This window comes from Olea europaea, unplaced genomic scaffold, assembly GCF_002742605.1.
Source record: "Olea europaea var. sylvestris unplaced genomic scaffold, O_europaea_v1 scaffold18, whole genome shotgun sequence".
Lineage (NCBI taxonomy): Eukaryota > Viridiplantae > Streptophyta > Magnoliopsida > Lamiales > Oleaceae > Olea > Olea europaea.
This window is the reverse complement of record NW_019235741.1, coordinates 401,699-428,480: the sequence shown is the minus strand read 5'-3', so window position 1 is coordinate 428,480 and position 26,782 is coordinate 401,699. Positions and strand designations below refer to the sequence as shown.

Genomic DNA, 26,782 nt, shown 5'->3' with positions numbered 1-26,782 from the left:
TTGGGTATATCCTTTAACTTTACTTTCAATCGATGGTATCCCGATCATAAGTCAATCTTGGAAAATACCTTAGCTCCTTTCAGTTGATCTAACAGATTCTCGATTCTTGGGAGTGGGTACTTATTCTTGATAGTTAATCGATTTAACTCCCTATAATCGATGCACATCCTCATGCTTCCATCCTTTTTCTTCACGAACAACACCGGTCCACCCCATGGAGATACACTTAGCCATATAAAGCCAATATATAGGAGTTCTTGGAACTACTTCTTTAACTCTTGTAGTTCCTTCGGGGCCATTCGGTATATGGCTTTTAACACTGGTGCCGCTCCGAAAATTAGGTCTATGGTGAATTCCACTTGCCTATCTGGTGGAATACCAGATAGATCTTTTGGAAACACATCTACGAATTCCCGTACTATTGGTACATCTTCAACCTTTATCGTCTCCTATTTTCCTCTTGAGATGTTTACTAAATATCCATGACATGTTTCTTTTCTCAACATCTTCTCAGCTTGTAAAGCCGATACTAGTTGAATAAGGGGTTTCTTCTTCATTCCAAGGAATGAAAATGGTTCCTCTCTTGGTTTCTAAAATGATACCTCCCTTTCCTTACATTGGATAGTGGCGTAATTACAACCCAACCAATCCAAGCCTAGTATTGCATCAAAATCCTTCATTTCTATCATGTATAGGTTCGCTTCCATTGGTTTTCCCTCAACTTCAATACTTACTGATTTGCTTTTCTATCAGTACTCAAAGGATTGCCTGAAGGAATGCTAACCTCTAATGTACCTTCCAACTTATCATAGGTAATACTAGATTTAGCCAGAAAAGTTGTCGATACAAAGGAGTGTGTGGCTCCTGAATCAAATAATACATAAGCAGGCGTATTGGCTATCAATAAAGTATCTGCTATGACGTTCGAGTTTTCCTCTGCATCTTTCTGAGTCATTGTAAAAGCTCGTGCTTTCCCTTTCTGGTTCTGGTCATTGTTGTCATCCTTCTTCAGCATAAATGTGGGACAATCCTTAAAAATATGTCCTGGCTTGCCACATCTGAAACAGACATTCTTCCCTTGCAAACACATGCCACGATACGTCTTTCCACACTTACCACATGGCTCTATAACTGGTACAATGCTCTTGTTGGCATTGACTCACCATTAGCTTTCTTGTTCTGCCACTTGCCCTTTCCCTTGTCCTGGCCATTCCATTTCCTTTTACCCATATTGCCATTGTCCGGTTGATTAAACAGTTGACTATGTTTCTCAGTGCTAGTCTTCTGCTAGTAGATAGCATGAGCACTTTCCAGCATTTCACAGTATAAGGTGAAACGATGGGACATAAGTATCATGCTTATATCTGGGTTCAACCCTTGTTCAAACCTCCTAACTTTCTTGTCCTCCGTATCCACCAGATGTGGAGCATACCTTGAAAGTTGGTCAAACTTCCTTTCATACTTAGTCAGGGACATAGTCCTTTGCTTGAGTTGGAGAAATTCACTTTCTTTGTGATCCCTCAAAGACTGTGGGAAGTACTTGTCCATTACTTCCTCTTTAAATTACTCCCAAGTCAATTCCGCTTGTTTCTCTGGGGTCCTCGTCCTTGACATCGAGTCCTACCAGTGGCTTGCATCACCAAAGAATATAAACTTAGCACACTGGACCTTCTGGACGTCCGTGCACCATATTAATCGAAATATTCTCTCCAACTTGCGAAGCCACTCCTCGGCTACAAGTGGATCAGCTGCTCCATTGAAGGTAGGGGGCTTGTGTCTTCTAAATTCCTCGACCATTGAAGCATGGGTTGGAGGAGCATTAGGAGCTAGTGGTAGGGGTTGCGCCTGGTTCGGGTTTTACCTACCAAGGTCTTGGACCGCTTGGAGGAGATCTCTTATCAAGTTGGTCTGGTTTGCGCGGGCCATTTTCCTTTAGATAAAACGTAGGGTTCTTATTAGTTTCATACTTCGAAATCTAGCAAAGAAGATAAATTTTTATTTCTCTACATAAAGGAAGTTGTTACAAGGATTTAAATCTAATCCCTATAAGTTCTACGGATCTATTTTGGTGAAGCCTCATCTCCAGAGGAGTCTTGAGCCTCAGGATCATTCCCTTCTTCAGGCTCTTCTTCTTCATCAAGTTCAATTACTATCTCCAGTTGAGGTTCTAAGTTTTCCCTCTATAGGGCTAGGAGTGATTGGCAATACACTTCAAACTCAAATTTATTTGGGTGCTCCTCTGGCATTACATCCCTAACCGTGACTCCCATATCTCCCCATTGAGGTGGAAGGGAGTGTATGAGGTTATTTATAGCCTCAATATGCATTATCTCCATTCCAGCGTTCACCGCTATCATGCATCTCTCATAGATATGATGTATATGTTCGTCAAGTGGACGGAGCAGATCAGTCACATAATTCTCATAGGACTAAATGGTGATTCTATGATTCAATGCTTCTCTATATGCCCTAGCCATTCTACGAGCCATATCTGTTGCATTTTCTCATATCATACACTTTTTTTTTTTACTCTTGGAAAAATGGCTACTGTTACATAACATTCTACCTATAAATTCTAGCCCAATGTGTATCTTTTGATAAAAAAAAAACACATCTTTCAAATCATTTCTAACTGGCATAGTATATCTTTGAAAATAAGCATAAGTTGTACCATAGCATCGGAAAACATCATAACATAGTCTTTTCATGAAAACATTAACTTTGAACATACCTGGGCCGTAGGATGAGATTGATGGATGGATGTAAGATGCCATGGAGTATATTAGACTTTTTCATTTTAAAAAAAAAAAAACATAATTGGTCTACAGAACCGGCTAAACCATTTTTTTTTAAAAAAAGCATACTTGGTCTACAGAACCGGCTAAACCGTATTTTTAAAAAAAACATTCTTGGTCTACAAAACCAGCTAAACCGTGCTCTGATACCACACTGTAACATCCCGACCCCTTGTGGACCGGCACGCTACTAACTTTACTTATCTAACCGGTGGTTTAGTCATATGAGAATATGTTTTAGTGGAAGCTTAATTTTTACAATGATAATTTTAACAACCTTCTTTCGAATACTTTAAATAAAACACTGAATAAAAAAAATAACGGAACGTAATTTATTTGAAGAAAACACAACTTGTTCTCGCGTTCAGCGTTATTCAAATACTTTAAAGAAATAACATTGAAAACGTTCACAAAAATAAATCTAAATAACTTGTTCACCCAGTTTTTCATGGGCTCGTTGCTCCACTCTCCATCTTTTCCATCATCTAGGCCCAAGGTAGAATCATATCAATCTTTAGAGAAGGGATTAAACCCGTGAGTTAAAAAAACTCAATAGATATCATTGGTGCATTCGTGATCAAGCTATACATTTCAAAGTTGTAACTTTAGAAACCTTTTCATAGTAGGATTTTCGGTAGAATCCCAAACATGTAGAGTCATGACTTAACACGACACCTCGACCGGGAGTACATGCCGTACCCGGGGGTACCATTAGACATGGAGGCGCATGCCGTATTGGAGGTACCATTAGACATACAAACGTTAACATAAATCTTCATTTGCTAGAAACTTATAACTTAACACGAATTAACACTTTCCACCTCTACCTACCTTGATTAATGCTTTGAACCTTGTTGAAAAATGCACTCCTTTGATGTTTCAAAAAAAAAAAAAACACTCCGTTGAGAATTGATGCTTGGAAAATACTTCTTGATAGCACCAAAACTTCTCGGAAAAACTAATTTTCCTCCCTTTCCTTTCTCCTTTTACTAGACTTGAAAACTCTCTCTTTTATGCCTAGAAGCTTTTGTCTTGGTGTGAAAAATGTGTGTGGAACCCCAAATAATTCTAGACACCTTAGTGGCACTAAGACATCAATATTGGATGACCAAAGAATACTTCAGATTTTTAGTCTCATTTGCGGCCCATTTTTGACATAGGAAACATTTGATTTGGAAAATAATATCTAAAAAAACGTTGTAGCTCTTTGAGTTAGCTTTCCAACGCACTTTGAATTACCTCAATCGGATATTAGGAGAAGCAGTTATGATAGAAACACTGAAAGCTGTGCAGTGTCAACCAGACTACAACCGTTCGACCGAAACTGCCTGAAATGAAAATTCTCATTTTTCTCTAGAATTTAAATATTTATTTTCATCAACTATTTTCTCAAAGGGCCACCCACGTTTTTGGCAATAAAAACCCCACTAAATTGAAGCATTTAACCTCAAACTTAAATGGCACCCATGTTTTCTCTCTTAAATGAAATTTGACCCTTCATTTGCTTTAAGTTATGAGATATTTACATATAAATAGCGACCTCATTTCACTCATTTTTCTCACAGCAAAAGCAAGAGCTTTTACATGCTAAAGAAAGAGTTTCCAAGAGAGAAAAAGAGTGGGAGGAAAACTATTTTTCCTAGAAGTTTAAGAAGTGTTTTCAAACATCAATTCTCAATGGTTTTCAAATATCCAAGGAGTGCATTTCTTTCAACGTCCAAGTTTCATCGAAGTTTTCAATCCAAGTTTTCAACGTTTCAAAAGCATTAATCAAGTAGGTAGAGGTGCAATGTGTTTAATCGTGTTAAGTTATAAGTTTCGATTCATGTTAATGTTTATATGTCAAATGGTACTCCGGTATGGCATATCCCTCAATGTTAATGGTTGTATGTCAAACGGTACTCCGGTACGGCATACCCCTCTATGTTGAAGAAATGTTCGTATGTCAAACGGTGCCCTCGAGTACAGCATACCCCTTCATGTCAAATGGTGCCTCTGGGTACGGCATGTATGAAAAGTTATAAAGTTAATGTTTTGAAATGCATAGCTTGATCACGAATGCACCTATGACACCTATTGAGTTTTTCAACTCACGCGTTTAATCCCATCTCTACAGATTGAAGGAATTCTACCTCGAGCATGGATGGAGGAAAAGATGGAGAGTGATGCAATGAGCCCATGGAAATCCGGTGAATAAGTGATTTGGATTTATTTTTATGAAATGTATTCCAATGTTATTTATTTGAAGTTTTGAATAACGAAAAATGCGAGAACAAGTTATGTTTTCTTCAAATAAATTACATTTTGTTGTTTTGAAAAATGATTCAGTGTTTCTGTCTAAAGTATTTGACGTATTGTTATTTAAATTATATCCGAAGATGTAAGCTTCCGCTAAAATGTATACACTTGTTACTAAACCACCGGTTAAGCTAAGTAAAGTAAGTAGCGTTCCGATCCACTAGGGGTCGGAGCGTTACAATGTGTATGCATTGGGGCCTATTTATAGGTGAAAATCTCACAACTTACGGGCAAGTAAAGGGCCTAATACTCATTAATACGGGTGCCATTTATGTGGGAGTTATAGGTTTAAAAAGGTGCTAGAAAATCGTGTAGGAATTTGACTTTTCATATTCCGCGTACTTCGATTGATACTATACAGCCTTTAGTATTTCTATCATAACTTCTTCTCCTGATATCCAACTAAGGTAATTCAAAGTGCGTTGGAAAGCTAACTCAAAGAGCTATATCTTTTCTTTAGATATCATTTTCCAAGTCGAATGTTTTCTATGTCATAACTGGGCCTCCAATGAGACTAAAAATCTAAAGTATACTTTAGCCATCCAAAATTCATGTCTTAGTGCCACTAAGGTGTTTAAAATTATTTGGAGTTCTGCAAATATTATTTGAAATCTAAGTTGTCCAATAGGGTAATGTCGTACGGTAAAGTGTAAACTAACGTGTACACCATAGTGTATATGTATAAAGGTCCTTACCGATTGAACTTTGTCATTTGTACACTAATTTTGGACATGTTGTTTGACACTTGCATTGTTGTCAAGTGTCAATTGGATGGGAAACCATTTGGAATTTAAACTATCCCACAGGATAATGTCACGTGGCAAAGTGTAAACTAAAGTGTACGCCATAGTGTACATATAGCAAAGTTTTTACTGACTGAACTTCGCTATTTGTACACTAATTTTTGACATGTTGTTCGACACTTGCATTGTTGTCAAGTGCCAATTGGATGGGAAAATTGCTATTTGTACATTGATTTTCTACACGTTATTTGACACTTGAATTGTTTTCAAGTCTTAAATGGATGGGAAAACTATTTTAAATTTAAAATGATCAACAGGGTAACGTAACGTGGCAAAGTGTAAACTAAAGTGTACACCATAGTGTACATGTAGCAAGGTTCTTACCGATTGAACTTTGCTATTTGTACACTGATTTTTGACACATCATTTGACACTAGCATTATTGTCAAGTGTTAATAGGATGGGAAAACTGTTTGAAATTGAAACAGTCCAACGGGATAATATCATGTAGCAAAGTGTAAACTAAAGTGTACACCATAGTGTACATATAGCAAGGTCCTTACCGATTGGACTTTCCTATTTGTTCGCTGATTTTTGACACGTTGTTTGACAATTGCATTGTTGCCAAGTGTCAATTGGATTGGAAAACTGTTTGAAATTTTAATTGCCCAATAGGGTAACGTCATGTGGCAAGGTGTAAACTAAAGTGTACACATAGTGTACATGTAGCTAGGTTCTTACCGGTTGGACTTTGCTATTTGTACACAAATTGTTGACACGTTGTTTGACACTTGCATTGCTATCAAGTGTCGATTGGATGGGAAAATTGATTGAAATTTGAACTGTCCAACAAGGTAATGTCACGTGGCAAAGTGAAAACTAAAGTGTACACCATAGTGCACATGTAGCAAGGTTCTCACCAATTGAACTTTTCTATTTGTACACTAATTTTGGACACTTGCATCGTTGTTGAGTGTCAATTGGATGGAAAACTATTTAAAATTTAAACTGTCCAACAGCGGAACGTCATGTGGCAATGTGTAAACTAAAGTGTACACCATAGTGTACATGTGGCAAGGTTCTTATCGATTGAACTTTGTAATTTTTACACAGATTTTCAACACACTGCTCAACACTTGCACTGTTGTCCAGTGTCAATTAGATGGGAAAATTGTTTGAAATTGAAACTGTTCGACAGGGTAATGTCACGTGGCAAAGTGTAAACTAAAGTGTACACCATAGTTTACATGTGGCCAGGTTCTTACCGATTGAACTTTGTTATTTGTACACTAATTTTTGACACGTTATTTGACACTTGCATCATTGTCAAGTGTGGGAAAACTATTTGAAATTTAAACTATCCAACAGGGTAATGTCACGTGGTAAAGTGTAAACTAAAGTGCACAGCATAGTGTACATGTAGCTAGGTTCTTGCCGATTGATCTTTTCTATTTGTACGCTAATTTTTGACACGTCGTTTGACACTTGCATTGTTGTCAATTATCAATTGGATGGGAAATAGTTTGAAATTTAAACTGTCCAACCGGGTAATATCTCGGGGCAAAGTGTAAACTAAAGTGTACACCATAGTGTATATGTAGTATGGTCCTTACCGATAGAACTTTGCTAATTGTACACTGATTTTTGACAAGTTGTTTGACACTTATATTGTTTTCAATTGTGAAATGGATGGGAAAACTATTTTAAATTTAAAATGACCAAAAAGGTAATGTCACGTGGAAAAGTGTAAATTAAAGTGTACACCATACTTCACATGTAGCGAGGTCCTTACTGATTGAACATTGCTATTCGTGCACTGATTTTTGACACATTTTTTGACACTTGCATTGTTGTCAAGTGTCAATTGGATGGGAAAACTTTTTGAAATTTAAACTGTTCAACAGGATAATGTCACGTGGCAAAGAGTAAACTAAAGTGTACATCACAGTGCATATGTAGCAAGGTCTTTACCGATTGAACTATGCTATTTGTACACTGATTTTTGACACGTTGTTTGACACTTGCAATATTATCAAGTCTCAATTGGATGGGAAAACTATTCAAAATTTAAGCTGTCCAACAGGGTAATGTCACGTGGTAAAGTGTAAACTAAAGTGTATACCATAGTGTACATGTAGCAAGGTCCTTACCGATTGAACTTTGCTATTCATACACTGATTTTTTGCACGTTGTTTGACACTTGCTTTATTGTCAAGTGTCGATTAGATTGGAAAACTGTTTGAAGTTTAAACTATCCAACAGGGTAATGTCACGTGGCAAAGTGTAAACAAAAGTGTGTACACCATAGTGTACATGTGGAAATGTTACTACCGATTGAATTTTGCTAGTTGTACACTGATTTTTGACACGTTGTTTGACACTTGCATCATTGTCAAGTGTCAATTGGATGAAAAAAAATTGTTTGAAATATAAACAGTCCAACAGGGTAATGTCACGTAGCAAAGTGTAAACTAAAGTGTATACCATAGTTTACATGTAGCAAGGTTCTTACCGGTTGAACTTTACTATTTGTACACTGATTTTGGACACGTTGTTTGACACTCACATTGTTGTCAAGTGCCATTTGGATGGGAAAACTATTTGAAATTTAAACTGTCGAACAGGGTAATGTCACGTCGCAAAGTGTAAACTATAGTGTACACCATAATGTACATGTAGCAAGGTCCTTACCGATTGAACTTTGCTATTTGTACACTGATTTTCGATACGTTGTTTGACACTTGCATTGTTGTCAAGTGTCCATTGGATGGAAAAACTGTTAGAAATTTAAACTGTCCAACAAGGTAACGTCTTGTGAAAAAGTGTAAACTAAAGTATACCTCATAGAGTACATGTAGCAAGGTCCTTTCCCGATTCGACTTTGCTATTTATAAACTGATTTTTGACACGTTGTTCGACACTTGCATTGTTGTCAAGTGTCAATTGGATGGGAAAATAGTTTAAAATTTATATAGTCTAATGGGGTAATGTCACGTGGCAAAGTGGAAACTAAAGTGTGCACCATAGTATATGTAGAACCCCAAATAATTCTAGACACCTAAGTGGCACTAAGATATGAACATTGGATGACTAAAGTATACTTCAGATTTTTAGTCTCATTTGAGATCCATTTTCGACATAGGAAACATTCGATTTGGAAATTGATATCTAAATAAAGTTGTAGCACTTTGAGTTAGCTTTCCAACGCACTTTGAACTACCTCAATTGGATATCGGGAGAAGAAGTTATGATAGAAATACTGAAGGCTGAGCAGTGTCAACCGGACTACAACCGGTCAACCGAAACTGCCTGAAATGAAAATTCTCGTTTTTCTCTAGAATTTAAATATTTATTTTCATCAATTATTTTCTCAAAGAGCCACCCACGTTTTTGGCAATAAAAACCCCACTAAATTGAAGCATTTAACCTCAAACTTATATGGCACCCATGTTTTCTCTCTTAATGAAATTTGACACTTCATTTGCTTTAAGTTATGGAATATTTACCTATAAACAGAGGCCTCATTTCACTCATTTTTTCTCACACCAAAAGCAAGAGCTTTTACATGCTATAGAAAGAGTTTCCAAGAGAGAAAAAGAAAGGGAGGAAAACTATTTTTCCTAGAAGTTTAAGAAGTGTTTTCAAGCATCAATTCTCAACGGTTTTCAAACATTCAAGGAGTGCATTTCTTTCAACGTCCAAGTTTCATTGAAGTTTTCAATCCAAGTTCTCAAAGTTTCAAAAGCATCAATCAAGGTAGGTAGAGGTGCAATGTGTTTAATCGTGTTAAGTTATAAGTTTTGATTCATGTTAATGTTTGTATGTCAAAGGGTACTCCGGTACGACATATCCCTCTATGTTAATGGTTGTATGTCAAATGATACTCCAGTACGGCATACCCCTCTATGTTGAAAAAATGTTCGTATGTCAAATGGTGCCCTTGGGTACGGCATACCCCTTCATGTCAAATGGTGCCTCCGGGAACGGCATGAATGAAAAGTTATAAAGTTAATGTTTTGAAATGTATAGCTTGACCATGAATGCACCTATGACACCCATTGAGTTTTACAACTCACGGGTTTAATCCCATCTCTACAGATTGAAGGAATTCTACCTCGAGCATGAATAGAGAAGATGATGGAGAGTAATGCAACGAGCCCATGGAAATCCGGTGAATAAGTGATTTGGATTTATTTTTATGAAATGTTTTTCAATGTTATTTCTTCAAAGTTTTGAATAATGCAGAATACAAGAACAAGTTATGTTTTCTTCAAATAAATTACATTTGTTTGTTTTGAAAAATGATTAGGTGTTTTTGTTTAAAGTATTTGAAGTGTTGTTATTTAAATTATTATCCGAAGATGTATGCTTTCGCGAAAACGTATACACTTGTTACTAAACCATCGGTTATGCTAAGTAAAGTAAGTAGCGTTTCGGTCCACTAGGGGTCGAGGTGTTACAGTATGGTATCAGAGCAAGGTTTAGTCGGTTCTGTAGGCCAAGTATTTTTTTTTAAAACAAAAGGAAAAAGAAAAGTTTAAGGTATTCCATGGAATCGCGCATCCATCCATCAATCTCATCCTATGGCCCAGGTATGTTCATGTTTAAAGTTAATGATTATATTTATGTTATGATGCTTTGATATGATTTAGAGGTGTGTTATTTAAACATATGTAATGGACTTGGGTAGAAGCTAAGGGCTTAAAGGGAATTGCATGATATGAAAGTTTAAATATTTGCATGTTTTCTTTAAGCAAAAAAAAAGTCTGATCTATGTGAAAATGCAATAGATATGGCTCATAGAACGGCTAGGGCATATAGAGAAGCATTGAACCGTAGAATTGCTATTCATTCCTATGAAAACTATGTAACTGATCCGACCCGACCGCTTAGCGAACATGTGTATGACATCTATGAGAGATGCATGACGACGGTTAATGCTGGTATGGAGATCACGCATATGGAGGCCATAAATAACCTCATACACTTCCTCCCACCTCAATGGGGAGATATGGGAGTCACGGTTAGGGATGAAATGTTAGAAGGTAACCCAAACCTGTTCGAGTTTGAGAGGTATTGCCATGCCCTGATTGATTTGTGGGATGATGTAGTCCATGAGGAGCCTGAGGAGGAACCTTTGGCTGAGGAAGAAGATCCCGAAGAAGAACCCGAGGATGATTTAGAAAATGATCCTGAACCTAAGCCACAGGTTGAGATGGACATAGAGTCCGGACCTGAGGCGGAAGACTTCTCCGAAGATGAAGCTCCACCAAAGAAGATTTGTAGAACTTATAGGGATTAGATTTAAATCCTTGTAATAGCTTCCCTTATGTCAAGAAATAAAATACTATCTTCTTTGCTTTAGTATTCGAAGAATGAAACTAATAAGAACCATATGTTTTGTCTAAAGGAAATGGCCCGTGCAAACCAAAACTTGATAAGAGACCTCCTCCGAGCGGTTCAAGACCTAGGTAGGCAAAACCTGAACCAAGCTCAACCCCTACCACTAGCTCCTAATGTTCCAAACCATGCTTTAGTGCCCGAGCAATTTCGAAGGCACAAGCCCCCTACCTTCAATGGAGCAGCTGATCCACTTACAGCCAAGGAGTGGCTTCGCAAGTTGGAGCGTATATTCTGATTGATAGGGCGCACGGACGCTCAGAAAGTCCAATGTGCTGAGTTCATGTTCTCTGGTGATGCAAGTCACTGGTGGGACTCAATGTCAAGGATAAGGACACCCTGAGCAACAAGCAGAATTGACTTAGGAGCAATTCAAAGGAGAAGTAATGGACAAGTACTTTCCCCAGTCCTTGAGGGATCACAAAGAAAGTGAATTCCTCCAACTCAAGCAAAAGACTATGTCCCTGACTGAGTATGAGAGGAAGTTTGATCAACTTTCAAGTTATGCTCCACATCTGGTGGATACGGAAGATAAGAAGGTACGATGGTTTGAACAAGGGCTAAACTTGGATATAAGCATGATACTTATGTCCCATCGCTTCACCACATACCATGAAATGCTGGAAAGAGCTCATGCTATTTGGTACCAGAAGACTAGCGCTGAACGACATGGTCAACTGTTCAATCAACCGGACAATGGTAACATGGGAAAGAGGAAATGGAATGGCCAGGACAAGGGAAAAGTCAAGTGGCAGAACAAGAAAGCTAATGGCGGAGCCAATGCCAGCAAAAGCATTGTGTCGATTATTGCGCCCTGTTCTAAGTGTAGAAGGACACATCATGGCGAGTGCTTACAAGGGAAAATGTCTATTTCCGATGTGGCAAGCCAGGACATATCATTAGGGATTGTCCCACACATACCCAAAAAAAGGATGATAACAGCGACCAGAACCAGAAAGGGAAAGCACGAGTTTTTGCATTGACTCAGCAGGATAGATGCAGAGGAAAACTCTAATGTCATAGCAGGTACTCTACTGATAGCCAATACACCTGCTTATGTATTGTTTGATTCAGGAGCTATTTTTGACACGTTTATTAACACTTGTATTGTTGTCAAGTGTCAATTAGATTGGAAAACTTTTTGAAATTTAAACTGTCCAACATGGTAATGTCACGTGGCCAAGTTTAAACTAAAGTGTGTACACCATAGTGTACATGCAGTAAAGTTCTTACCGATTGAACTTTGATATTTGTACACTAATTTTTGAGACGTTGTTTAACACTTACAATATTGTCAAGTGTCAATTGCGTGGGAAAACTGTTTGAAATTTAAATCATCCAAACTGTCCAACAGGGTAATGTCACGTGGCAAAGTGTAAACTAAAGTGCGCACCATAGTGTACATGTAGCAAGGTTCTTACCGATTGAAATATGCTATTTGTACACTGATATTTCTCACGTTGTTTGACACTTGCATTGTTGTCAAGTGTCAATTGGATGGGAAAATTGTTTGAAATTTATGCTATCCAATAGGGTAATGTCACATGGCAATGTGTAAACTAAAGTGTACACCATAGTGTACATGTAGCAAGGTTCTCACCGATTGAACTTTGCTATTTGTACATTGATTTTTGACACGTCGCTTGAAACTTGCATTGTTGTCAAGTGTCAATTGGATGGGAAAACTATTTGAAATTTAAACTGTCCAACACGGTAATTTCATGTGGGAAAGTGTATACCATCGCGTACATGTCGCATGGTTCTTATCGATTGAACATTGCTATTCATACACTGATTTTTGACAAGTTGTTCGACACTTGCATTGTTGCCAAGTGTCAAATGGATGGAAAACTAATTGAAATTTAAACTGTCCAACAGGATAATATTACGTGGTAAAGTGTGGACTAAAGTGTAAACTATAGTGTACATGTAGCACGATCCTTGCCGATTGAACTTTGCCATTTGTACACTGATTTTTGACACATTGTTTGACACTTGCATTGTTGTTGAGTGTTTGTTGGATGGAAAATAGTTTGAAATTTAAACTGACCAATAGGGTAAAGTCACGTGGCATAGTGTAAACTAAGGCGTACACCATAGTGTACATGTCGCAAGGTTCTTAACGATTGAACTTCGCTATTTGTACACTAATTTTTGACACCTTGTTTAACACTTGCATTGTTGTCAAGTGTCAACTAGATTGGGAAACCGTTTGAAATTTTAACTGTTTAATGGGCTAATGTCACGTGATAGAGTGTAAACTAAAGTTTACACCATAGTGTACATGTCGCATAGTTCTTACATATTACACTTTGCTATTTGTACACGAATTTTTAACACATTGTTTGACACTTGTATTGTTGACAAGTGTTAATTGGATGGAAAAACTATTTGAAATTTAAACTGTCCTACAAGGGCATGTCACGTGGTAAAGTGTAAACTAAAGTGTACATGAAGCGAGGTTCTTATCGATTGAACTTTGCTATTTTTACACCATTTTTTGACATGTTGTTTGACACATGTATTGTTGTCAAGTGTCAATTGGATTGAAAAACTATTTGTAACTTAAACTGTTCAACAGGGATATGTCTCGTGGCAAAGTGTAAACTAAAGTGTACAACATAGTGTACATGTAGCAAGCTTCTTACCGATTGAACTTTGCTATTTATATACTAATTTTTGACACGTTGATTGACACTTGCATTGTTGTCAAGTGTCAATTGGATTGGAAAACTGTTTGAAATTTAAACTGTCCAACAGGGTAATGTTACGTGGCAAAGTTTAAACTAAAGTGTGTACACCATAGTGTACATGTAGCAAGATTTTTACCGATTGAACTTTGATATTTGTACACTGATTTTTGAGACGTTGTTTGACACTTACATTATTGTCAAGTGTCAATAGGGTTGGAAAACTGTTCAAAATTTAAACTGTCCAACACGGTAATTTCATGTGGCAAAGTGTAAACTAAAGTGTATACCATCGTGTACATGTCGCAAGGTTCTTATCGATTGAACATTACTATTTGTAAACTGATTTTTGACAAGTTGTTTAACACTTGCATTGTTGCCAAGTGTCAAATGGATGGGAAAACTATTTAAAATTGAAACTATCCAGCAGGGTAATGTTACATGGCAAAGTGTACACTAAAGTGTAACATGTAGCACGATCCTTACCGATTGAACTTTGCCATTTGTACACTAATTTTTGACACGTTGTTTGACACTTGCATTGTTGTCGAGTGTTTATTGGATGGAAAACAGTTTGAAATTTAAACTGACCAATAGGGTAACGTCACGTGGCACAGTGGAAACTAAGGTGTACACCATAATGGACATGTCGCAAGGTTCTTTATGATTGAACTTCGCTATTTGTGCACTAATTTTTGACACGTTGTTTGACACTTGCATTGTCGTCAAGTGTCAATTGGATTGGGAAACTGTTTGAAATTTGAACTGTTTAACAGGGTAATGTGGCATAGTGTAAACTAAAGTGTACACCATAGTGTACGTGAAGTGAGGTTCTTATCGATTGAACTTTGCTATTTGTACACTGATTTTTGACACACTGTTTGACACTTGCATTGTTGTCAAGTGTTAATTGGATGTGAAAACTGCTTGAAATTTAAACTGTTCAACTGGGTAATGTCACGTGGTAAAGTGTAAACTAAAGTTTACACCATAGTATACTTGTAGCAAGGTCCTTACTGATTGAACTTTCCTATTTGTGCATTGATTTTTGACACGTTGTTTGACACTTACATCGTTTTCAAGTGTCAATTGGATGGGAAAACTGTTTGAAATTTAAACTATCGTATAGGGTTATGTCACGTGGTAAAGTATAAACTAAAGTATACAACATATTGTACATGAAGCAAGGTTCTTACCAATTAAACTTTGCAATTTGTACATAGATTTTTAACACGTTGATTGACACTTGTATCATTGTCAAATGTCAATTGGATAGGAAAACTGATTGAAATTTAAACTATCCAACACGGTAATGTCACGTGATAAAGTGTAAACTAAAGTGTACACTATAGTGTACGTGTAGCAAGGCTATTACCGATTAAACTTTGTTGCTTGTACACTTATTTTTGACACGTTGTTTGACACTTGAATTGTTGTCAAGTGTCATTTGGATGGGAAAATAGTTTGAAATTTAAACTGTCCAACAGGGTAATGTTACGTGGCAAAGTGTAGACGAAAGTGTAAACTATAGTGTACGTGTAGCACGATCCTTACCGATTGAACTTTGCCATTTGTACAAAGATTTTTAACACGTTGTTTGACACTTGCATTGTTGTCGAGTGTCAATTGGATGGAAAACAGTTTGAAATTTAAACCGACCAATAGGTTAACGTCACGTGGCACAGTGTCAACTAAGGTGTACACCATAGTGTACTTGTCGTAAGGTTCTTAACGATTGAACTTCGCTATTTGTACACTAATTTTTGACACGTTGTTTGACACTAGTGTTGTTGTCAAGTGTCAATTGGATTGGAAAATAGTTTGAAATTTAAACTGTTTAGCAGGGTAATGTCACTTGGCATAGTGTAAACTAAAGTGTACACCATAGTGTACATGTCGCGCGGTTCTTACAGATTACACTTTCCTATTTGTACAGTAATTTTTGACACATTGTTTAACACCTGCATTGTTGTCAAATGTCAATTGGATGGAAAAACTGTTTGAAATTTAAACTTTCCTACGGGGATATGTCACGTGGTAAAGTGTTAACTAAAGTGTACACCATAGTGTACATGAAGCGAGGTTCTTATCGAATGAACTTTGCTATTTGTACACTAATTTTTGACAGATTTTTTGACACTTGTATTGTTGTCAAGTGTCAATTGGAAGTGATAACTGTTTGAAATTTAAACTGTACAATAGCGATATGTCTCGTGGGAAAGTGTAAACTAAAGTATACACAGTAGTGTACATGACCCAAGGTTCTTACCGATTTAAGTTTGCTATTTGTACACTGATTTTTGACACTTTGTTTGACACTTGTATTGTTGTCAAGTGTCAATTGGATTGGAAAACTATTTGAAATTTAAGCCGTCCAACAGGGTAATGTCACATGGCAAAGTCTAAACTAAAGTGTACAACGTAGTGTACATGTAGCAAGTTTCTTGCCGATTGAACTTTGCTATTTATACATTGATTTTTGACACAGTTATTAACACTTGTATTTTTGTTAAGTGTCAATTGAATTGGAAAACTGTTTGAAATTTACACTATCCGACAGGATAATGTCACGTGGCAAAGTTTAAACTAAAGTGTGTACACCATAGTGCACATGTAGCAAGGTTCTTACCGATTGAACTTTGATATTTGTACACTAATTTTTGAGACGTTGTTTGACACTTGTATTATTGTCAAGTGTCAATTGGGTTGGAAAACTGTTTGAAATTTAAACTGTCCAACAGGGTAATTTTATGTGGCAAAGTGTAAACTAAAGTGTATACCATAGTGTACATGTCGTAAGGTTCTTATCGATTGAACATTGCTATTTGTAGACTGATTTTTGACACGTTGTTTGACACTTGCATTCTTGTCAAGTGTCAAATGGATGGGAAAACTGTTTGAAATTTAAACTATCCAACAAGGTAATGTCACGTGGCAAAGTATAAACAAAAATGTGTACACTATAGTGTACATGTAGCAAGGTCCTTACCAATTGAACATTGCTATTTGTACACTAATTTTTGAAACGTTGTTTGACACTTACAGTATTGTCAAGTAACAATTGTGTGGAAAAACTATTTGAAATTTAAATCGTCCAAATTGTCCAACAGGTTAATGTCACATGGCAAAGTGTAAACTAAAGTGCGCACCATAGTGTACATGTAGCAAGGTTCTTACCGATTGAACTTTGCTATTTGTACACTAATATTTCTCACGTTGTTTGACCCTTGCATTGTTGTCAAGTGTCAATTGGATGGGAAAACTGTTTGAAATTTATGCTATTCAACAGGGTAATGTCACATGGCATTGTGTAAACTAAAGTGCACACCATAGTGTACATGTAGCAAGGTTCTCACTGATTGAACTTTGCTATTTGTACATTGATATTTTACACGTCGCTTGAAACTTGCATTGTTGTCAAGTGTCAATTGGATGGGAAAACTATCTGAAATTTAAACTGTCCAACATGGTAATGTCATGTGGGAAAGTGTAAACTAAAGTGTACACCATAGTGTACATGTAGTGCTTTCTTTACCGATTGAACTTTGCTATTTGTACACTGATTTTTGACACATTGTTTGACACTTGCAATGTTGTCAAGTATTAAGTCGATGGGAAAACTATTTGAAATTTAAACTGTCCAGCAGAGTAATGTCATGTGGGAAAGTGTAAACTAAAGTGTACATCAAAATGTACATGTAGCGCGGTCCTTATCGACTGAACTTTTCTATTTGTACAATGATTTTTGACACGTTGTTTGACACTTGCATTATTGTTAAGCATCAATTAGATGGAAAAACTATTTGAAATTTAAACTGTCCAACCGGTTAATGTCACGTGGCACAGTGAAAACTAAAGTGTACATCATAGTGTTAGCAAGGTTCTTACCGATTAAATTTTACAATTTGTACATTGATTTTTGACGCGTTGTTTGACACTTGCATTGTTGTCAAGTGTCAATTGGATGGAAAAACTGTTTGAAATTTAAACTATCCAACAGGGATATGTCTCACGGAAAGGTGTAAATTAAAGTGTACACCGTAGTGTACGTGAAGCAAGGTTCTTACCAATTGAACTTTGCTATTTGTACACCGATTTTGGACACGTTGTTTGACACTTGCATTTTGTTAAGTGTTAATCGGATTGGAAAACTATTTGAAATTTAAACTATCCAACTGGGTAATGTCACGTGGCAAAGTTTAAATTAAAGTGTGTACACCATAGTGTACATTTAGCAAGGTTTTTACCGATTGAACTTTGCTATTTGTACACTAATTTTTGAGACGTTTTTTGACACTAGCATTATTGTCAAGTGTCAATTGAGTTGGAAAACTATTTGAAATTTAAACTGTCCAAACTATCCAGCAGGGTAATGTCATGTGGCAAAGTGTAAATTAAAGTGGACACCATAGTGTACATGTCGCAAGGTTCTTATCGATTGAACTTTGCTACTTGTACATTAATTTTTGACACATTGTTTGACACTTGCATTGTTGTCTAGTGTCAAGTGGATGGGAAAACTGTTTGAATTTTAAACTGTCCAACAGCGTAATGTCACGTGTTAAACTGTAAACTAAAGTGTACACCATAGTGTACAAGTCGCGAGGTTCTTATCGATTGAACTTTGCCATTTGTAAACCAATTCTTGACACGTTGTTTGACACTTGCATTGTTGTCAAGTGTTAATTGGATTGGAAAATTATTTGAAATTTAAACTGTTCAACAGGGTTATGTCACATGGCAAAGTGTAAATTTAAGTATAAACTATAGTGTACACGTAGCAAGGTCCTTATCGATTGAACTTTGCTATTTGTACACTGATTTTAGACACGTTGTGTAACGCCCCAATTTTTTTCATTAAGCATAAACACGGGAACGTTACGAAAACTCATTTTTCTTTAATTAAAAAAAATGCGGAACTATATAAAATTCTTCAATAAACAAATAATTGTAACGTTTAAATTAAAATTATTGAAAGCGTATCTAACCATAAACATAAACTCCTAAGTAATTCAAATAATGCGTTCTAAATTAAAATAAACAAATTGCTAAATTTAAAATGGCAAACTTATTTCTTTTTCTCTATTCTTTATCCACTTGGCAGTCCGCATCACCAATTCTCCACTGTTCCAATCGACCCGAACTAATCTGAAAAATTAATGTAAGAGTGAGTATTAAAAATACCCAGTAAGATACGTGCAAATTTCCATACACAGGTATATAACAAATAAATAATACACTTCATACCGCTCTTCTCTTATGGAGTATATCGGTGACCAAGCGACACACCCATCTTAGGTCCTCTTAATTTTCATGTAGAAATTTCATATCTCTTTCTCTAGAACCCGAAGGTCCACTAGCATTCCATGTATATTTAATCGCATATAAGAGCATAAGGAAACGTAAACACTTTGCACATAAATGTATCTTACCTTGTTATCGAAATGTACACGAAAAATATTTGAATGCACGTTCCAAAATTCCTTCCTCTACTCTGTGAACGATTTATTGATCGACAGTGATAGTTGATGTATGACAAATTTCTGTTTTCACACACTCTTTCCTCTTTCTCTCTCTCTCTCTCTTTCTTCTCTCTCTTTCACGTGTGAATATTTTTTAGTGTGGTAAAATATGAAATCCTTGCCTAGTATTTATAGGTGTAGGCTAGAGTAGTAGATAAACCAAAACTTTGATTTGATAAAGTCAAATCCAATGTGGCACGTATCATAAAAAAATTGTACTTTATCATTATTTTATTTCATCTAAAAGAACTACCATTCCTATCCAATAAAAATGTGGTAGCCAATCAATCAAATTCAAAATGGGTTAAAACTATATAAAATTATATTTATCTTGTTTTCTTTCAATTGGGTATAACTTAATACGTTCTTATCCAAAATAACTTTTCTCGAGTCATAGACTTCTAATTAATTACGACCTTCGAAATGAGTCTAATATTGATATACATATCATTACTTTATCAAAATCCAATTATTTGACCCCAAATATATAATATATTAATATTTATTTCACCTTAATCCCTCACTTTCAAAATAATATAATAATTTATTTATTTTCTTAAAAAAATTTCGGAATGTTACACGTTGTTTGCCACATAAATTGTTGTCTAGTGTCAATTGGATGGAAAAAAGTCTTTGAAATTTAAACTATCCAATAGGCTAATGTCACGAGGCAAAGTTTAAACTAAAGTGTATACACCATAGTGTACAAGTAGCGAGGTTCTTACCGATTGAACTTTGCTATTTGTACTCTGATTTTTGACACGTTGTTTGACACTTGCATTGTTGTCAAGTGTCAATTTAATGGAAAAACTTATTGAAATTTAAATTGTCCAACAAGGTAAGGTCACATGGCAAAGTGTAAACTAACATGTAGCAAAGTTCTTACCGATTGAACTTTAATATTTGTACACTGATTTTTGACACGTTATTTAATATTTGCATTTTTGTCAAGTATCAATAGGATGAGAAATTGTTTCAAATTTAAACTGTCCAACAGGGTAATGTCATGTGGTAAAGTGTAAACTAAAGTGCACACCATAGTGTACGTGTAGCAAGGTTCTTACCGATTAAACTTTGCCGTTTGTGCACTGATTTTTGACATGTTGTTTAACACTTGAACTGTTGTCAAGTGTCAATTGGATGGGAAAACTATTTGAAATTTAAACTGTCCAACAGGGTAATGTTACATGGCAAAGTGTAAACTAAAGTGTAAACTATAGTGTACATGTAACACGATCCTTACCGATTGAACTTTGCCATTTATACACTGATTTTTGATACGTTGTTTGACACTTGCATTGTTGTCGAGTGTCAATTGGAGGAAAAAAATTTGAAATTTAAACTGACCAATAGGGTAACGTCACGTGGCACAATGTAAACTAAGGTGTACACCATAGTGTACATGTCGCAAGGTTCTTAATGATTGAACTTCGCTATTTGTACGCTAATTTTTGACAGGATGTTTGACACTTGCATTGTTGTCAAGTGTCAATTGGATTGGGAAATCGTTTGAAGTTTAAACTGTTTAACAGGGTAATGTCACGTGACATAGTGTAAACTAAAGTGTACACCATGGTGTACATGTCGCATGGTTCTTACAGATTACACTTTGCTATTTGTACACGAATTTTTGACACATTGTTTGACACTTGTATTGTTGTCAAGTGTCAATTGGATGGAAAAACTGTTTGAAATTTAAACTGTCCTATAAGGGTATGTCACGTGGTAAAGTGTAAACTAAAGTGTACGTGAAGCGAGGTTCTTATCAATTGAACTTTGCTATTTGTACACTATTTTTTGACATGTTGTTTGAAGCATGTATTGTTCTCAAGTGTCAATTGGAAGTGAAAACTATTTGGAACTTAAACTGCTCAACAGGGATATGTCTCGTGGCAAAGTGTAAACTAAAGTGTACACCGTAGTGTACCTGAAGCAAGGTTCTTACCGATTGAACTTTGTTATTTGTACACTAATTTTTGACACGTTGTTTAACACTTGTATTGTTGTCAAGTGTCAATTGGATTGGAAAACTATTTGAAATCTAAACTGTCCAACAGGGTAATGTCAAGTGGCAAAGTCTAAACTAAAGTGTACAACGTAGTGTACATGTAGCAAGCTTCTTACCGATTGAACTTTGCTATTTATATACTGATTTTTGACACGTTGATTGACACTTGCATTGTTGTTAAGCATCAATTGGATTGGAAAATTGTTTGAAATTTAAACTGTCCAACAGGGTAATGTCGCGTGGCAAAGTTTAAACTAAAGTGTGTACACCATAGTGTACATGTAGCAAGGTTCTTACCGATTGAACTTTGATATTTGTACACTGATTTTTGAGACGTTGTTTAACACTTACATTATTGTCAAGGGTCGATTCGGTTGGAAAACTGTTTGAAATTTAAACTGTCCAACACGGTAATTTCATGTGGCAAAGTGTAAACTAAAATGTATACCATCGTGTACATGTTGCAAGGTTCTTATCGATTGAAGATTGCTATTCATACACTGATTTTTAACAAGTTGTTTGATACTTGCATTGTTGCCAAGTATGAAATGGATGGGAAAACTATTTGAAATTTAAACTGTCCAACAGGGTAATGTTACGTGGCAAAGTGTAGACTAAAGTGTAAACTATAGTGTACATGTAGCACGATCCTTACCGATTGAACTTTGCCATTTGTACACTGATTTTTGACACGTTGTTTGACACTTGTACTGTTGTCGAGTGTTTATCGGATGGAAAACAATTTGAAATTTAAACTGACTAATAGGGTAACGTCACGTGGCACAGTGTAAACTAAGGTGTACACTATAGTGTACATGTCGCAAGGTTCTTAATGATTAAACTTCGCTATTTGTACACTAATTTTTGACACTTTGTTTGACACTTGCATTGTTGTCAAGTGTCAAATGGATAGGGAAACCATTTGAAATTTAAACTGTTTAACAGGGTAATGTCACGTGACAGAGTATAAACTAAAGTGTACACCATAGTGTACATGTCGCATGGTTCTTACAAATTACACTTTGCTATTTGTACATGAATTTTTGACACATTGTTTGACACTTGTATTGTTGTCAAGTGTCAATTGGATGGAAAAGCTATTTGAAATTTAAACTGTCCTACAAGGGTATGTTACGTGGTAAAGTGTAAACTAAAGTGTACGTGAAGCGATGTTCTTATAGATTGAACTTTACTATTTGTACACTGTTTTTTGACATGTTATTTGACACATGTATTGTTGTCAAGTGTCAATTAGATGTGAAAACTATTTGGAACTTAAACTGTTCAACAGGGATATGTCTCGTGGCAAAGTGTAAACTAAAGAGTACACCGTAGTGTACCTGAAGCAAGGTTCTTACCGATTGAACTTTGCTATATGTACACTAATTTTTGGCACGTTGTTTGACACTTGCATTGTTGTCAAATGTCAAATGGATTGGAAAACTATTTGAAATTTAAACTATCCAACAGGGTAATATCACGTGGCAAAGTCTAAACTAAAGTGTACAACGTAGTGTACATGTGACAAGCTTCTTACCGATTGAACTTTGCTATTTATATACTGATTTTTGACACGTTGATTGACACTTGTATTGTTGTCAAGTGTGAATTGGATTGGAAAATTGTTTGAAATTTAAACTGTCCAACAGGGTAATGTCACGTGGCAAAGTTTAAACTAAAGTGTGTACACCATAGTGTACATGTAGCAAGGTTCTTTCCGATTGAACTTTGATATTTGTACACTGATTTTTGAGACGTTGTTTGACACTTACATTATTGTTAAGTGTCAATTGGGTAGGAAAACTGTTTGAAATTTAAACTGTCCAACACGGTAATTTCATGTGGCAAAGTGTAAACTAAAGTGTATACCATCGTGTACATGTCGCAAGGTTATTATGCGTTTGAACATTGCTATTTGTACACTTAATTTTGAGAAGTTGTTTGACACTTGCATTGTTCCCAAGTGTCAAATGGATAGGAAAACTATTTGAAATTTAAACTGTCCAATAGGGTAATGTTACGTGGCAAAGTGTAGACTAAAGTGTAAACTATAGTGTACATGTAGCATGATCTTTACCGATTGATCTTTGCCATTTGTACACTGATTTTTGACACGTTGTTTGACACTTGCATTGTTGTCAAGTGTTTATTTGATGGAAAATAGTTTGAAATTTAAACTGACCAATAGGGTAACATCACGTGGCACAGTGTAAACTAAGGTGTACACCATAGTGTACATGTCGCAAGGCTCTTAATGATTGAACTTTGCTCTTTGTGCCCTAATTTTTGACACGTTGTTTGATACTTGCATTGTCGTCAAGTGTCAATTGGATTGGGAAACTGTTTGAAATTTAAAATGTTTAACAGGGTAATGTCACGAGGTATAGTGTAAACTAAAGTGTACACAATAGTGTACGTGAAGCGAGGTCCTTATCAATTGAACTTTGCTATTTGTACACCGATTTTTGACACGCTGTTTGACACTTGCATTGTTGTCAAGTGTCAATTGGATGTGAAAACTGTATGAAATTTAAACTGTTCAACTGGGTAATGTCACGTGGCAAAGTGTAAACTAAAGTTTACACCATAGTGTACTTGTAGCAAGGTCCTTACCGATTGAACTTTCCTATTTGTGCACTGATTTTTGACACGTTGTTTGACACTTGCATCGTTGTCAAGTGTCAATTGGATGAGAAAACTGTTTGAAATTTAAACTATCGTACAGGGTTATGTCACGTGGCAAAGTATAAACTAAAGTATACACCATATTGTACTTGAAGCAAGGTTCTTACCGATTGAACTTTGCTATTTGTACATAGACTTTTAACACGTTGATTGACACTTGCATTGTTGTCAAGTGTCAATTGGATAGGAAAACTGATTGAAATTTAAACTGTCCGACACGGTAATGTCACGTGATAAAGTATAATCTAAAGTGTACACCATAGTGTACGCGTAGCAAGGTTATTTCCATGTACATCGAACTCTGGAATCTTGTAGGAGCTCCACAGCTAGCCATGCTCTCTATGTAGTTCAATGTTCACCTACAATGCAAGAACTACATAAGCCAATGCTTAGTAAGCAAAATCATGCATGTCCTGAACATGAGTAATAACAACATATGACACCATGCCATTTACTTGAAATATCACGATAAAAATATCATATTTCAATGTTCGTCAAAGTCGACTAGAAATCATTTCACTTGAAATCTTTCATTTCATTAGGCCCTTGACCCACCTACTATGCACCGGATAGAGCTCTGCATAATATCAATATCAATAATCAAGTGGCCAGTATGAAATCGACACCGGCGAGTGGACCATCCTCTCGTGACCACTAGAGGCCCATCCCCTAACTACCCCTATGATCACCCAAGAAGTCTCCCACCCGACAGCGCCAATAATCATAACAAGGGCATAGTCGAGTGGTCCGCCCTCCCGTGATCACCAAAGGCCCATCCCCTGTCTACCTTTGCAATCACCCAGGAAGTAACACCCGCAATGCCAAACATATCACATAAGCATACCTCACATGCCTCGGTGCCCTAGTAGTGGTCAATAAAACATTTATAAAGAAAACTCACTTTGAAATCATGTTTTGCATGCAGGATTTTCAACCATAATCACATGTCGTGCATGCATATGAAAATGCTCATGAATGACATATTTAATGCAAATCGCTGTCTATAGGTTAAGCAACCTCATTCTCAATGATCGTAACCACCATATGATGTGCTATAAGCCTCTTATCAAAGTTATGTAGATATCTCAACATTACTATGTCACATATACTAGGTTCTTGCATCGTAGTTGCAAATGAATTTTCACTTACCTTTCGCCTTTATGTGTGTAAGCTCCTATGGAGTGTGTATCAATTCCCTTTTTCGCTCAACGTCGAAAAGTCGCCTGTATTATCATCTAATATTAAATACAATCCTCCATTTAATAATCTTAATACACACAATCCCAAAATACGTCCATTCATGCCAAAATAATCTAGACAAAATCATTATTTCAAGTTGCCGATGGCATTACAAACTAATCCCATAAGTCTCGCTATTTCTAGAGTCCAATTATGAACGTCAATGTCATCAAATTTTTTTCGACAACCTAGTATTCCTTAGGATATATTTTCTAGGCCCAAGAGTTCATTAGGGGACATCTAAATGTTGAAATCACATTAAATACCCAGATGGACAGAATCTGTTTTCTAGGTTTCCATCACCGCCCACTCATTTTTCAAATTATTTTTCATGTCCTTACCTACATTTAACGGCTCCCAAACTTTTACCACACACCTATAACATATATGTGAAGATAATCAGATCATAACATTGTGACAAATTAAGTGTTTGGAGCTTCAAAAACAGTCCATTTTCCACTACACAAAATCAGGCAGTTTTTCCCTTTGACTCTTTTCGGTTTCCATTTTATTATTATGATACCAACAGAATCCTAGGCCATTAAAATCATTTATACACTCCCTACTTACATATAAAAACGTTCATATTGATATATATAAGTTAAACACTAAGTATCTCCCAAAATCAAGGTATAAATCACTCAATCCAGCAATTCCTCATCTCTGTCCAGATTAATTTCTTTCAAATTCTTGCCATTAATTACCCCTATTTAGGCATCATAACATCATTAAAAACACTCCAACTTAATCACAAAAAACTTCAGATGTTCAAGAAATCATAAACCCCTTAAGAAATAATAGAAACAAACCTCAAAACTGTGGAGTAACAAAGCTGTTCAGAAATTCCAGCTTCTTGCTTCTAATTCTCTTTGGCTGTTTCACCCTCTTTTCACTTGGAATCACTTAGGGACGAGTTCAGGCAGCTAATATATTATCTAGGAGGTAAATGAGTGGTCTTTAAATAGTTGAAGTCGTGCATATTATTTAAGGATTAAGGATATCATGGGCCGCAGCCACCTCAAGCAATCAAGGTGAGTCACTAAGCTGGAGCTGTCATCTTGGCTGCAATACTTGGCTTTTCTACCATTATTTTTGTGTCCATTTATGATATTTAAGATATATATTCATCATATATTAAGTCCTTGGGGATTAGGCACGAAATTTATGCCTTAGGGTTGAAGCAATTATATATTAAAGTGAAAATCCCCTAGCATGAACTGTCCAAGTAGGAGGTGGCTTCTTGCAGCCAACTTTGACTTCTCCCTTGCACCACATGGAGCCATATGTGACTTACAAGAGTTATAAATATCTTGTGTAAAGTTCTAAGGACTTATAGGGCGTGTTGGAGGCTTAAGGTTGAAGGAATTGAGTGCTAAAATGACAAACATCCCAAGCGCGAGGT

At 36.2% G+C, this 26,782-nt stretch overlaps 1 long non-coding RNA gene across 1 annotated transcript; it reads right to left on the bottom strand.

The window, feature by feature from the left end:
• Positions 1 to 24,493: 24,493 nt before the first annotated feature.
• On the bottom strand, positions 24,494 to 26,230 carry LOC111378289. Its single transcript, XR_002699837.1, has 3 exons — positions 26,190 to 26,230; positions 25,291 to 25,364; positions 24,494 to 24,514 (listed from the first exon to the last, which is right to left on the bottom strand). It is a non-coding gene; the product is annotated as an uncharacterized LOC111378289 (long non-coding RNA).
• Positions 26,231 to 26,782: the final 552 nt, after the last annotated feature.